We start from the raw sequence: 15,329 nt of genomic DNA, 5'->3' as shown, positions 1-15,329 counted from the left end.
ACGAAAACTAATATAATAATTTTTCTAACAAACATAAAATAACATGTTCTTAATATCTTTCACGGTTTATTTTTCTTGCTGTTGAAAGTTTGAGACTAGCTAAATCTTTCACTAAAACCTTCATATTAAATCAGAAATATCCTTTCGGTTTAGGGTTTTTTATCCAATTATGGGTTCCAAAGTATTAGTATATTTTACTTAGCTTAGCTTAGTATAAGATAAAATAAATATAAGTATAAGTGTATATAAAGGGAAGCTTGTATAACTTTTCTTTAATGAGGATAACAGAAATATTTCACATTTCTCTCTCAGCTCGATCTCACTCTCTCTCTAGTTTATCGTCTTCCTCATCTCAGATTCTGTTACAAGAGTCTTGATATGGTATCAGAGCCTCCACGATTCTGTGAGCTATGAGTGCATCTTCGATTGAGCTGATTCTCATTCATCTCTTTTGCTTTCTTTCGTTTTTGTTGGATCTATTGTATCTTCTCGTCTCTGCGATTCTTCAATTTGTGTTCGCGAGCGAGATCTGATCTTTGTTTCTTGTTCTATTCTCTATTTGATTGATCTTTGTCTCTTTCATGGCGTCGAATGGGACGCGTCCGTCAAATTCCCCAATTCGTTCTACGGCTCCGAATGTTCCGAATCGTACGGATCTTTATGCTAGTCCTTATTCTCTATTGAGTATCGATCATGCTGGGTTGCAGATTGTTACCGATCAGCTTGATGCAAGAGCTGAGTTTCATTCTTGGAAGAGATCTGTTAGGATGGCCTTGAATGTGCGTAATAAGCTTGGCTTCATCGATGGTACGATTTCTAAACCGCCTTTAGATCATCCGGATTCAGATGCTTGGTCTAGATGTAACGATATCGTTATCACTTGGTTGATTGGGTCTGTTTCGAAGAAGATAGGCCAGAGTTTATTGTATATCCCTACTGCAGCAAAGATCTGGAAAAAATCTAGTCTCTCGCTTTAAGCAAGATGATGCACCTCGTGTGTATGAAATTGAACAAAGACTCAGTACTATCCAACAAGGAGATTTAGATGTGAGTGCATATTACACAGAGCTTATTACCTTATGGGAAGAGTATACGAATTACATAGAGCTTCCTGTGTGTACATGCGGTCATTGTGAGTGTAATGCTGCGATCTTATGGGAGAAGCTGCAACAACGCAGTAGAGTTACAAAATTTCTGATGGGGCTTAATGAGAGTTATGAACAAACAAGAAGACATATTCTCATGTTAAAGCCTATTCCTGATATTGAAGAAGCGTATAACATTGTTGCTCAGGATGAGAGACAACGTGTTGTGAAGCCTGTTATTAAAACGGAGAGTGTTGCTTTCCAGGCTACAGGATCTTTTGATGGAAACCAATCTTTTGGGCAGCATTAGATGGAGTTTGCTGCGGCCTATAATACATATCGTCCAAGAGGAAACCTACCTCTATGTACTCATTGTGGAAAGTTGGGTCATACTGTTCAAACATGTTTCAAGGTACACGAATATCCTCCTGGTTACAAACCTCCTGGTTCCATGACTACAGGGCAATCTGGTAGCAAATCTACTTTTGTTCCTAAGGTGCATCCAACACGAGACCACAATATCCATAGTATATGCAGAATCCAAACTTCAACTTCGGTTCACAGCAAAGGACTGTTGCAAATGTCTTTACTGAACAACAATCGTCTTCTTTGGCTGGGATTAATGGTGCAACACCTGCCTCTATGCCATATTATCCATCTCTGGCTGTTAATCCTGTGAATCTTGATGTCAGTAGGTTGACTCAAGAACAAGCTCAGACATTGATTAACCAATTGACTTCACATGCTCAGAGTTCGGCTTCAGAGCCTCCAGTTGCATTGAATCAGGCTTCCATCTCTGAACAGGGTGTCATGGCTGTTCAATCGTCTTCTGGTAAAGTTTTCAATATCTCTAGTAACCTTCGCTATGAAAATCATATTCTTACATATCGTCATCATTGTCTTTCGTCTTTACAAAACACTTTGCCTAGTGGTTCTTGGATAATAGATAGTGGTGCTACTAGTCATGTTTGCTGTGATTTGTCAAGATTTAGAGAAACTTACTTAGTCTCAGGGGTCATGGTAACTCTACCTGATGGTAATAAACTCGAAATCAAGCATGTTGGAACCATACATTTGTCTGATGCATTAGTTTTATACAATGTTCTATATGTTCCTGCTTTTCAATTCAATATGATTAGCGTAAGTTCATTGTTACATGATAGTAGTTGCTCAGCTCATTTTTATCCTACTGCATGTTTTCTACAGGAGTCTTCTCAGGGATGGATGATTGGGAGTGGTAGACTTTATCGCAATCTCTACATTCTTAATACTCACTCTCAATCTGCATCTACACCTGCTGAGTCTCCTGCTTGCGTCAACTTCTGTGGAACCTTGTCTACTGATGGTTGTCTCTGGCATCAACGCCTTGGGCATCCCTCAGTTGCCAAGTTACAAAGTTTAGCTAGTACTTCAGCATTGTCCAAGTCCATCATTCAGATTCATGATCATTGTCACATATGTCCACTTGTCTTTTCCGTTTCATAATAACATGTCTTCATCTCCTTTCGATTTGATTCATTTAGATATTTGGGGACCTTTTCCTATTGTGTCTGTAGATGGTTATAAGTATTTTCTTACTATTGTTGATGATTGTACAAGGGTGACTTGGATTTACATGCTCAAAAATAAAAGTGATGTTTCAAAAGTGTTTCCAGTTTTTCTTTCTTTAGTACATACTCAATACAAATCAAAAGTCAAAGCTATTAGAAGTGGTAATGCACCAGAATTAGGTTTTACTTCTTTAGTTCAGGAACATGGTATCATTCACTATTTCTCTTGTGCATATACACCTCAACAAAATTCTGTTGTAGAAAGGAAACATCAACATTTACTCAATGTGGCTAGGGCTTTGCTTTTCCAATCTAATATACCAATAGTTTACTGGAATGACTGCATTCTTACTGCTGCTTTCTTAATCAATAGGATTCTCTCTGTTCTTTTAGATAATATGTCTCCATATGAAAAGTTGATTCATAAGAAACCAAATTACTCTGCTCTTAAAACGTTTGGTTGTTTATGCTATGCTAGTACTTTGCAAATTGATCGTACAAAGTTTACTCCTAGAGCTCAATCTTGTATTTTTCTAGGATATCCTTTAGGCTACAAAGGTTATAAAGTTCTAGACTTAACAACAAATATGATTTCGATCACTAGAAATGTTATTTTCCATGAAACAATTTTTCCATTTTTGAAAAAGGAACAATATCAATCTGATTATTTCTCTCATACCATTTTACCAACTTTTCCTGCTTCCGTTATTCCATCTGATGATATATTACCATCTGTTTCATCTACTGCATCACCATCTCATACTTCTATAAAACATCTAGCTGATACTCATGCATCTTGTTTATCTTCGAATCCTAATGCTTCATCGGGTGTAGTATCTAGAGGCATTCGAACTGGGAACTCTGAGACTAATAATCTTTCTTTACCTAGTGGTAGGTCTAAGCGACAGACTAAGGCACCTAGTTACTTATCCGATTATCAGTGTGCATTAACATCCACTTCTTCACCATTACCAATTACTCATACCACTCCATATCCTCTTTCATCTGTTCTTTCATATGATCGTTTCAATCCACATTATTGTTCCTATATCGTATCATATTCTGTGGAGACTGAACCAAAGACTTTTAAGCAAGCCATGGCCTCTGATAAGTGGAAGGGAGCCTGGAATGATGAACTGTTTGCTATGGAGCTTAACAAGACATGGACGGTTACTTCTCTTCCACCTGGGAAAAATGTAGTTGGTTGCAAATGGGTTTTCACTATCATCACTCTGATGGTTCAGTGGAGAGATACAAAGCTAGATTAGTTGTCAAAGGATACACTCAGCAAGAAGGAGTTGATTATGATGAAACCTTCTCTCCTGTGGCTAAATTAACTAGTGTTAAACTGATGTTGGACTTGGCAGCTAAAGGGGGCTGGAGATTAACACAAATGGATGTTTCCAATGCTTTCTTGCACAGTGAGCTTGATGAGGAGATTTACATGAGTCTTCCTCAAGGTTATACTCCAGGTAACATGGAATCACTTCCCCCTAATCCGGTTTGTCGATTACACAAGTCGATCTACGGTTTAAAGCAAGCATCTAGACAATGGAATAAGCTTTTTACCTCTGTTCTGGTTGGTGTTGGGTTTCTGCAATCTAAGTCTGACACAACATTGTTTGTGAAGTATACAACAACTAGTTTCATTGCAGTTCTGGTTTATGTGGACGACATAGCCATTGCTAGTAGTAATGATGAGGATCTCGATGATCTTAAGCGAGTCTTCCACACTGCTTTTAAGATCAAGGATTTAGGACCTCTTAGGTTTTTTCTTGGCTTGGAGATTGCCAGGACAACTAAGGGCATTTCTGTGTGTCAACGCAAGTACACGTTGGATCTTCTGGAGGATACTGGTCTTTTAGCGTGCAAACCTGCTATTGTGCCAATGGATCCTTATGTTGCTCTTACTAAAGATACTGGTACGCCGATGGATTCAACAACACCATATCGGGAACTCATTGGTCGACTCTTGTATCTGACTATTACGAGACCAAATATTGCCTATGCGGTGCATACTTTGAGTCAATTCTTGCAATTTCCCACTGATGTTCATATGCAGGCTGCTCTACGGATCCTCAAGTATCTTAAGGGAAGTCCTGAACAGGGCTTGTTCTATTCGGCAGCTAATGATACTTGTATCAATGCCTTTGCTGATGCAGAATGGGGGACATGTCTTGACTCACGACGCTCTGTTTCTGGCATTTGCATCTACATTGGACGATCCCTGATTTCATGGAAGTCGAAGAAACAAAAGGTTGCTAGTAGAAGCAGTACTGAAGCTGAATACAAGAGCTTGGCTGATGCTACTTGTGAGATACTTTGGATACAAAAGCTTTTGAAGGATTTTCGTGCACCGGTCTCAACCATGGCAAAATTATTCTGTGATAATAAGTCGGCAATCTATATTGCTACAAATCCAGTCTTTCACGAACGGACTAAGCATATTGACATCGACTGCCATGTTACAAGGGATCAGATCACGCTTGGGAATCTCAAAGTTCTTCATGTTTCCAGTGAGAATCAATTGGCTGATATACTGACTAAACCGCTGCATCCAAAGCCATTTCACTCTCTACTTGGTCGAATGTCGTTGTCAAACCTTTATAATCCTTCCTCTGTTCAGGATTCAAAGGTTTGCGGGGGTGTCACAAGTATAAGTATATTTTACTTAGCTTAGTATAAGATAAAATAAATACAAGTATAAGTGTATATAAGGGGAAGCTTGTACAACTTAATTTCTTTAATGAGAATAACAGAAATATTTCACATCTCTCTCTCAGCTCGATCTCACTCTCTCTCTAGTTCATCGTCTTCCTCATCTCAGATTCTGTTACAAGAGTCTTGATAAGTTCCAATAATAAGAAAAAAAAAACGTGTGGAAAGCAGTTAGGATAAGCAGCCCTTTAACAAAAACCAAAAAAAGGAACAGTTAGGATCAAAGGAGGAAAATACACAAGGAAGTAAATGAGCTGTGCATGAGATTTCGAGAAAAAAGACAGAAATCTTGTTGATTTTTTTGTAATTGGCTTTAACTTCTTCCGTCGTGTCCAATAATTCCAAGAAGATGTGATTGCCTGAATATGACACAACACGTTGATCGAGCTTGGATTGATCTCTCGGTTGGCAATCTAATGAGAACATTAATTATTAGCAGGAAATGAAGATATTTACGGCTTTTTTGTCCTAAACATATATAGACTAAGACCAAACTGCCTTAAAGCTCGTTTAATCTTAAATCTGTTGGAACTGAATTTTCAGAAAGAAGTTTCAGAAAATTGCAGATTTTAGGACAGTGACTTTCCGGCGACTTTCCGGCCAAATTCCGGCCAAATGGCTGATCGGAATTGTCGGGTTGATAGTGCAATGGAAAGCTGGTAACGATTACTACAAGATGGTATACTCATACGTCCAAAACGGAGTTGATTTGAATGATAAATAAGAGTGTGAAGGAAGCTACTTGGGATAGTTTGGGAAATATCCCACATCGGAAATATGACCGATTTTTCACTCATATATATATAGTTTCACACTCTTCTAGTTTCAAAAGTGTGTAGATGGAAGAGGAAAGATTCCCACACGCGAACCGAACCGAACCGGGCTGGGCCGAGCATGGACGCAGGGCGGGCCGAGTACGGACGCGGGACGGGCTGAGCTGGGCGTGGACGCGGGCCGTAGGCCCTGGGATTTTGAGTTTTTTTGGAAAGCTTTAGACCCATTTAATTTTTTGGAAAGACTTGGTGTGAACTCCAAGCAAACTTGGGCAGTACTCCGAGAATATTCACTGAATATTTTCTTGAGACCTCCCTCCTTCCACTATATATAGAGGCACAACCTCTCATTATTTTTCACACACAAAAACACAAAGCACTCCTTTCTCTGAAGATCTCTCTCCCTCTCCCTTGCTTAGTTTAAGTAAGTTCTTAGTTTAGTAGTCTCGAAAGTATAACGTAGATCTGTTCGCTTGAGTTTTATTACGGATGTGCTACTGTAATAGTTCGTGATCGGTTGTATCCTGGGATTCATAAATCGTGATTGTCCGAAAGCACTTACGGCCGATTTATTTAATTAAGGAAAGAGATATCATATCTTGCCTCCATGATTTATTTTATGCTTTATATTTTGTTGTTGTAATTCATTTCTGATTTCGTTAATTTAAATATAATTCGCATCTTTTCTCAATTCAATTTTTGTGCTCCTAACATCCTTAATCCAATAAATCTGCTTTCTGTTTATCGCTTTAAACGGATTGAGAATTTTTCGAATTTTTAGTTCAAAAAAAAAAATGTCTGGAAACAACACTAACAACGTTGACGGTGCTAGAGTTAATGAGACCCCTGTTGAAACTCTTGAAGAGGTGTCTTCACGTCTTGCTAAAGAACTTGCAAACACGAAGCTTACCGACTCTAGTTTGGAAAACGTGCGCCGAAATCTGTCCGGTAATGGATCAACCCACATGGGGATACCACCTTCGGCTTCCCAAGGGATGATGCCAGATAAGTTAAATGGCAAAGCTGGGTTCAAAACGTGGCAAAACAAGATGCGCTACTACTTGGCCAACATGAACATGGAAAGGTACCTCACAGAGGATCCACCAACGCTTCCACAAGGTGACACTGACGTGTATGTGGTTGGCCGTATGGATAGCTGGGCTCAAGGAGACTATTGTTGCAAAGGTCAGATTCTGAACCATTTGGTCAATAATCTGTATGAACTCTACAGTATGTACAAGACTTCAAAAGCATTGTGGCTAACTTTGGAGACCAAGTACAAGACAGATGAGTCTGGGATGCAGAAATTCTCAACTACGAAGTTTCTGAACTTCAAGATGGTGGATTCCAAACCAATTATGGGACAAGTGGAGGCTCTTCAACGCATCTTTCAGGAGATCGAGTTGGAAGGGATGTCGATCTGCAATGTCTTCAAGACGAATTGCTTGATCGAGAAGCTACCACCAGGCTGGTCGAATTTCAAGCATTACCTTAACTTCAAGCGTAAGGCAATGTCTCTTGATGATCTCATCTGTCGGTTGAGAGTTGAGGACAATAATCGTGGAGCTCATTCGGATGCTCAAAGCCAGGGGCATGATGTTCATGTAGCTGAGCATAAGGCCAAGTTTAAAGGCAAGGGTAAAAGGATCTCTATTCCTCTTAAATCGTTGAAGGTGTCATCTGGACCAAACTTCAAGAAGAGCAATCTTGAGAGGAAGTTCAAAGGCAAGTTTCATCATTGTGGTAAGATTGGACACAAGGCTGATGTTTGCAAAAGCAAAGCAAAAGATCTCAAGTTGCAGGCAAACCTAACTGAAGAAGACATGGTTGCGGTGGTTACTGAATGTAACATGGTGGAAGACAACCCAATGGAGTGGTACTACGACACTGGTGCTACCACACACATATGCTCTGATAGGACCATGTTCACCACCTATGTGCAGAACAAGTCAAATGAGCAGCTTTTCATGGGCAAAAAGGTGATGTCCAAGATTGAAGGTAAGGGCAAAGTGGTTCTGAAGCTAACTTCTGATCGGGAGCTCACCCTGCAGAACGTGAAGCACGTACCTGATATGCGGAAGAATCTCATCTCTGGAACAGTTGTAAGCAAGCATGGTTTTTCCATCAATTTTGAGGCTGATAAGTTAGTTCTTAAGAAAAATGGGATGTATTTGGGAAAGGGTTTTGTAAAGGGTGAACTGATCAAGATGTTTGTAACGACAGTCCATCCGAAAATTGTACCTTCTGCTTCTGTTGCTGAAATGAAAGAAAACCCTATTGCTTACTTGGTTGAGTCGTTTACTACTTGGCATGAACGTTTAGGACATGTCAATTACAAAACAATGCGGAAAATGCAAAACTTGAATTTGATTCCGAAATGCAAAATTGACCAAGAAAAATGTGAAGTGTGCGTACAGGCCAAACTCACTAAAACTCCCTCACCACGCGTTGAAAGAACAACCGAACCTCTAGGCTTAATTCACACAAACTTATGTGATTTAAAGTATGTGAAAACTAGAGGTGATAAGAAATACTTTGTTACCTTCATTGATGATTGCACAAGATATTGCTATGTATATCTCTTGCATAGCAAAGATGGAGCACTGGAAAAATTTAAAGAGTTCACCCTCGAAGTAGAAAATCAGCTTCAGAAAACTATAAAAGTAATTCGAAGTGATAGAGGAGGAGATTATAATGAGCCGTTCAATGCATTTTGTAGAGAAAAAGGCATTCTACATCAGACAACCGCTCCCTACTCGCCAGAATCTAACGGAGTAGCGGAACAAAAGAATCGAACTCTGAAAGAGATGATGAATGCGTTGTTGCAGGAATCTGGGTTAACCCAGAACATGTGGGGGGAAGCTTTGCTTACCACTAATTACATCCTCAACAGGATACCGCATAAGGTTACTGGCAAGTCACCATATGAGCTTTGGAAAGGTATAGTACCTTCGTACAAATACCTCAAAGTGTGGAGTGTCTAGCAAAAGTGGCTGTACCACCTCCTAAAAAGGTCACAATTGGGCCTAAGACCGTAGATTGTATCTTCATCGGATATGCACATAACAGTAGTGCATATCGATTTCTGGTTCATAAATCAGATATTCCAAATATCCATGTGAATACAGTTATGGAATCGAGAAATGCTTCATTTTTTGACGATATTTTCCCCTGTAGGAAAACTCAAAAACGGACTTGTGAACAACGAGATGCAGCGACTTTGGAAGCTGGCAATACTTTGAGTACTACTTCTGTAGAAACAGAACTGGAACCTAGAAGGAGCAGACGAGCTCGCAAAAGTAAATCGTTTGGTGATGATTTTCTGATGATGGCATTTCTAGTTGAAAAGCTACCTAGAACATACTCAGAAGCTATGTCTACACCTGATGCACCTTATTGGAAGGAAGCTGTCAAAACCGAAATAGACTCTATCATGCAACATCATACGTATGAGATGGCAGATCTACCACAAGGATTTAAGCCTTTGGGGTGTAAATGGATTTTTACGATAAAACGAAAACCCAATGGCGATATTGAGCGGTACAAGGCTAGGCTTGTAGTCCAAGGATTTAGGCAAAATGAAGGCTTAGATTTCTTTGATACTTATTCACCGGTAAATAGACTATCTTCGATCAGGATGCTCATAGGTATTGCAGCCTTGAGAAATCTTGAAATCCATCAAATGGATGTAAAAACTGCTTTTCTCCATGGAGATTTAGAGGAGGAAATATACATGAAACAACCTGAGCGATTTGTTATTCCAGGACAAGAACACAAAGTGTGCAAACTTGTGAAGTCATTATATGGAGTCAAACAGGTTCCTAAGCAGTGGCATGAGAAGTTTAACAGTATGATGATATCTAATGGTTTTCGCATTAATGAATGTGACAAATGCATATACTACAAATCTACTCCATCAGGGTACATTTTGTTATGCTTATATGTAGATGATATGCTCATCATTGGAAGCAACAAAGACATCATAACTCAAAAGAAATTTTGACATGAAGGACTTGGGTTTAACAAATGTAATTTTGGGGATAAAAATCATCAGAACTGATGAGGACCTTATCTTGTCTCAAACCCACTATGCTGAAAAAGTTCTTAATCGATTCAAGCATTACTCAAATGGGACTGCAAAAACTCCAGAGGATCCTCAAATTCACTTGACCAAAAATTCTGGTGAACCTGTGCAACAAGTGGAGTATGCAAGGGTAATTGGCAGTCTAATGTACTTGACAAACTGTACAAGACCGGATTTAGCGCACTCTGTAAATGTACTTAGTCGATACACAAGTAATCCAGGACATAAGCATTGGATGGCTATAACTAGAGTTTTGGACTATCTACGTTCTACCAAAGATCATGGCTTGCACTATGGTAGAGAACCCAGAGTTTTGGAAGGATACAATGATGCCAACTGGATCGCAGACTCGAGAAACTCAAAATCCACAAGTGGATATGTTTTTACACTTGGAGGTGCAGCAGTGTCCTGGAAGTCTTCCAAACAAACTCTGGCAGCTAAATCAACTATGGAATCTGAATTCATAGCTTTAGAGATAGCCATGTCGGAAGCTGAATCACTTTGTAATTTCTTGGAAGACATCCCAATGTGGGGGAATCCTGTGCCTGCAATACGTGTACACTGTGATAGCCAATCGGTTTTGGGCAGGGCAAGGAATACCCATTACAATGGCAAATCTCGTCACATCAAACGGAGACATAACACTGTTAGACAACTTATCTCAACTGGTGTAGTTACGATTGATTACATCCATACGAAAGAAAACCTAGCAGTTCCATTTACAAAAGGTTTGGCGAGAGATCAAGTTATAAAATCATCAAGAGGAATGGGTTTAAAGCCTACGACTTAAGAGGAGGTTTGATGGTAACCCCACCTACTCAGATTGGAGACCCCATGACCTAGGTTCAAAGGGACAACTAAATCAAGCTGAATCTGCTACAAGCACTAAGAGACTTTTGTCTTTTACCAGTTCCTAAAATGATGTAAAGTGCTTCATGTATGTTAGAGGCTAAGCATATGCTTTTAATGATTTGAAATGTAGCTTTGTAAAATATTTGAAATAATTACTGGATATTTCTTTAAATACAAGCAGCTATTAAAATCACCTTGTGAGTGTGAAATGGGGCCGTTTCTAGGAGAATATATGAGGCTATACTCTCCAAGTTCACTCATGATTAACCAGGCATGTTCAAGGCCACAATGAACACAATAGAGACCTCGTTCTACGAGAAAATGAAGTTGTGTTATGCCTGCTGTCTAAGTTTACATACAAATCCGGATGGTTCAAGACATCATGTTCACCATCTGGCCGAGTAAACTCGACAGGTATAACAATGAGTCGGTTCAAGGTTGAAAAACACCACTAACTCAGATACAGTTAGTTTTCGCATATACTCTTGAAGGTCTGTCTAGTCTAGCTAGTAGTGTCAGTCTATAGAGTTAGTTATGTAGTCATATGTTTAGACTTATTTCTATTCATGTGGGGGATTGTTGGAACTGAATTTTCAGAAAGAAGTTTCAGAAAATTGCAGGTTTTGGGACAGTGACTTTCCGGCCAAATGGCTGATCGGAATTGTCGGGTTAATAGTGCAATGGAAAGCTGGTAACGAGTACTACAAGATGGTATACTCATACGTCCAAAAAGGAGTTGATTTGAATGAGAAATAAGAGTGTGAAGTAAGCTACTTGGGATGGTTTGAGAAATATCCCACATCGGAAATATGACTGATTTTTCACGCATATATATATAGTTTCACACTCTTCTGGTTTCAAAAGTGTGTAGATGGAAGAGGGAAGATTCCCACACGCGAACCGAACCGAACCGGGCTGGGCCAAGCACGGACGCGGGGCGGGCCGAGCACGGACGCAGGACGGGCCGGGCTGGGCGTGGATGCGGGCCGTAGGCCCTGGGCTTTTGAGTTTTTTGGAAAGCTTTAGGCCCATTTAATTTTTTGGAAAGACTTGGTGTGAACTCCAAGCAAACTTGGGCAGTACTCCAAGAATATTCATTGAATATTTTCTTGAGACCTCCCTCCTTCCACTATATATAGAGGCACAACCTCTCATTATTTTTCACACACAAAAACACAAAGCACTCCTTTCTCTGAAGATCTCTCTCCCTCTCCCTTGCTTAGTTCAAGTAAGTTCTTAGTTTATTAGTCTCGAGAGTATAACGTAGATCTGTTCGCTTGAGTTCTATTACGGGTGTGCTACTGTAATAGTTCGTGATCGGTTGTATCCTGGAATTCATAAATCGTGATTGTCCGAAAGCACTTACGGCCGATTTATTGAATTAAGGAAAGAGATATTATATCTTGCCTGCATGATTTATTTTATGCTTTATATTATGCTGTTATAATTCGTTTATGATTTCGTTATTTTAAATATAATTTGCATCTTTTCTCAATTCGATTTTTGCGCTCCTAATAAAATTTTGTGTGATATACAATTTATTTTACGTAAATATAAAATAATAGTACTTGTATTTTCGTGTCTAAAGGCTAAAGGGATACGAATATCTATACAATATATAATTTTTCTGTCATCATACAAGGAACAGAATATATAGTCTTTAAACATCATTAGTTTTGTTACTTTAGCTCAAAAACGTATACGATTTCTTCACGACTGTTCGCGTCCTTACTTACGTACGTTATCTATTGGGACCGGCGTTTGATCGCAATTAAAACCTTTGATTTTTTGTTCGTGGCAAGTTAATGTCTCCACCGGCAAGAATTACAAACCCATGATGGCTAGAATTTGGAGATGCAAATAATTGAAAATATCATTTTTTTTTGTTGACTTCAACTATCCTTATATATATATCTATCTATACCATGTTTAGCCACTTTAGAAACACAAATGGACATCATCTCTCGACAAACTATGATTCTCCTCTTTTGCTTTATCTTATCATGTTTTTATATCCTCGTTACCTCAAGATCCCGACAACGCCTTCGTCAAGTATCGGCGACACCTGCGGGACCTCCACGGTTACCCTTCATCGGAAACATTCATCTTGTCGGAAAGAACCCACATCGCTCATTCGCAGATCTCTCAAAAAAATATGGATCAATCATGAGTCTTAAGCTTGGATGTTTAAACTCAGTGGTCATAACTTCACGGGATTCTGCGAGAGAAGTACTAAGAACACATGATCAAGTCTTGTCTGCCCGGTACGTAAATGCAGCGGTACAATCCATCAATCATCATGACTTCTCCGTTGCCTGGCTTCATCCGACGTCTACTCGTTGGAGGTAACTAAATTTGATTTGTTTTCTTCTATGATTTCTCTTTTTAGTAACTAGGAAGTTCCAGATCGATAAACATGATGATCTTTGGAACCCTATAGCTTTGGAAAAAAAAACAATAGCTTCGAAAAAAACAAATTTTAAAATTAAAGTGGTTTAAGCTAATAGCGCTTGAGCTTTTATTAATGGTTACAGATCATGGTTTCTATTTATATAATGCTTTTCAGGATGTTGAGGAAAATATCCGTGACTCAGATATTTTCACCACAACGTATCGAAGCCACCAAAGCTATGAGGATGAAGAGGGCGCAAGAACTTGTGAACTTCATAAGTGAAAGCAGTGAGAGAGAAGAAGCTGTTGATATTTCTCGAGCATCTTTCGTCACAGCTCTCAATAAGTCAATATCATATCCAACATGTTGTTTTCAGTCAATCTCGGTAGCTACGATTAGAAAAATTCCAGTGTGTTTCAAGAGTTGATGACTGGTGTCATGGAAGCTATCGGAAACCCAGACCTTGCTAACTTCTTCCCATTTACGAGGTTTCTTGACTTGCAAGGTAATAGTAAGAAAATGAAGCACTGCTCGGAGAAGTTGTTTCAGGTATTTCGCGAGTTTTACAATGCTCGAATTGTAGAAAAATCATCTCGGATAGACGAGAAAGATGTTTCGAGCAACGACTTCGTGGATGCACTTATCGATCTCCACCAAGGAAATCAACCTGAAATCAACATTTACGAGATAGAATACCTACTTCTCGTAAGTCTAACTCTTATAGCTTATTGCATAACATGATCTTATATTAATTAATTAGTTCACAGATATATAATATATTCTTCTATGTGACAGGATCTGTTTACAGCGGGCACGGATACAACCTCTAGTACCGTGGAATGGGCAATGGCAGAATTACTTCGATCCCCAAAAACAATGACTAAAGTTCAAGATGAAATCAATCGTGTGATGGGCCAAAACGGTGTCATTCAAGAGTCTGATATTTCAGAATTGTCGTATTTACAAGCGGTCGTTAAAGAAACTTTCCGATTACACCCAGCTGCTCCACTTCTCCTCCCACGGGAAGCGGAAACGGACGTGGATATTCTTGGTTTCCATGTGCCTAAAAACACTCAGGTTCCCGAACAGGTTCGAGCCAGATAGGTTTCTGGGTAAGGAAATGGACGTGAAACGGTGAAAGGTAGAGATTATGAGCTTACACCGTTTGGGGCCGGGCGTAGAATTTGTCCGGGAATGCCTTTGGCTGTGAAAACCGTGCCTCTCATGCTTGCTTCTCTTCTCTATTCATTTGACTGGAAGCTTCCAAACGGCGTCGGTTCAGAAGATTTGGACATGGACGAGACCTTTGGGCTCACACTGCACAAAACCAACCCGTTACATGCCGTGCCACTCAGAAAACGCGCCACAGATTAATACGTTTTGTTTAGTTTAGTTTTGTTTGGTTTGAATGTAATGATTTCACAAACCATATTAATAATCATCAATCACCTTGTGATTCGAATAATAATAATTTAGAGATACAGTTTCTGTCTTTTTTTCGGGCGTTTTTAGTCTAATCTATATAATAATAACAATCCGAATAAATACGACCAACAATTGTGTTTTTTCAATCATACTTTTTGAATATTTTCTGAAAAGTCATCTATATAATAATAACAATCCGAATAAATGTGACCAACAACAGTTGTGTTTTTTCAATCGTACCTTTTGGATATTTTCTGAAAAGTCATGATGGATCACTAAACCAGTTAATTATGAAAAGTTACAATTGTTCACTGTAAAGTTGTGTTGATTTAAACATTCATATCTTTTGAAATCTATATAGATTTGTCTATTTGAACTGTTTTCATTTTTTTTTGCCATAACTCAAAATCAACTAAAATTTCAATTTCAACGGTTTTGAAATAACCCTTC

General features: G+C 39.1%; 2 pseudogenes across 1 annotated transcript; both read left to right on the top strand.

Annotated features, from left to right (window-relative positions):
* The first annotated feature begins 581 nt into the window (after positions 1 to 581).
* On the top strand, positions 582 to 2,570 carry LOC104743769 (uncharacterized; annotated as a pseudogene).
* Positions 2,571 to 12,995: 10,425 nt separating this feature from the next.
* Positions 12,996 to 14,937, top strand: LOC104741980 (cytochrome P450 76C2-like; annotated as a pseudogene). The gene is made up of 3 exons (XR_015580704.1): positions 12,996 to 13,407; positions 13,629 to 14,159; positions 14,250 to 14,937. The product of XR_015580704.1 is annotated as a cytochrome P450 76C2-like (transcript).
* The last annotated feature ends 392 nt before the right edge of the window (positions 14,938 to 15,329 follow it).

The sequence above is a fragment of the Camelina sativa genome, chromosome 14, assembly GCF_030686135.1.
Source record: "Camelina sativa cultivar CO46 ecotype springtype chromosome 14, ASM3068613v1".
Lineage (NCBI taxonomy): Eukaryota > Viridiplantae > Streptophyta > Magnoliopsida > Brassicales > Brassicaceae > Camelina > Camelina sativa.
The sequence above is the reverse complement of the archived record's forward strand: the minus strand, read 5'-3'. Positions and strand labels throughout refer to the sequence as shown.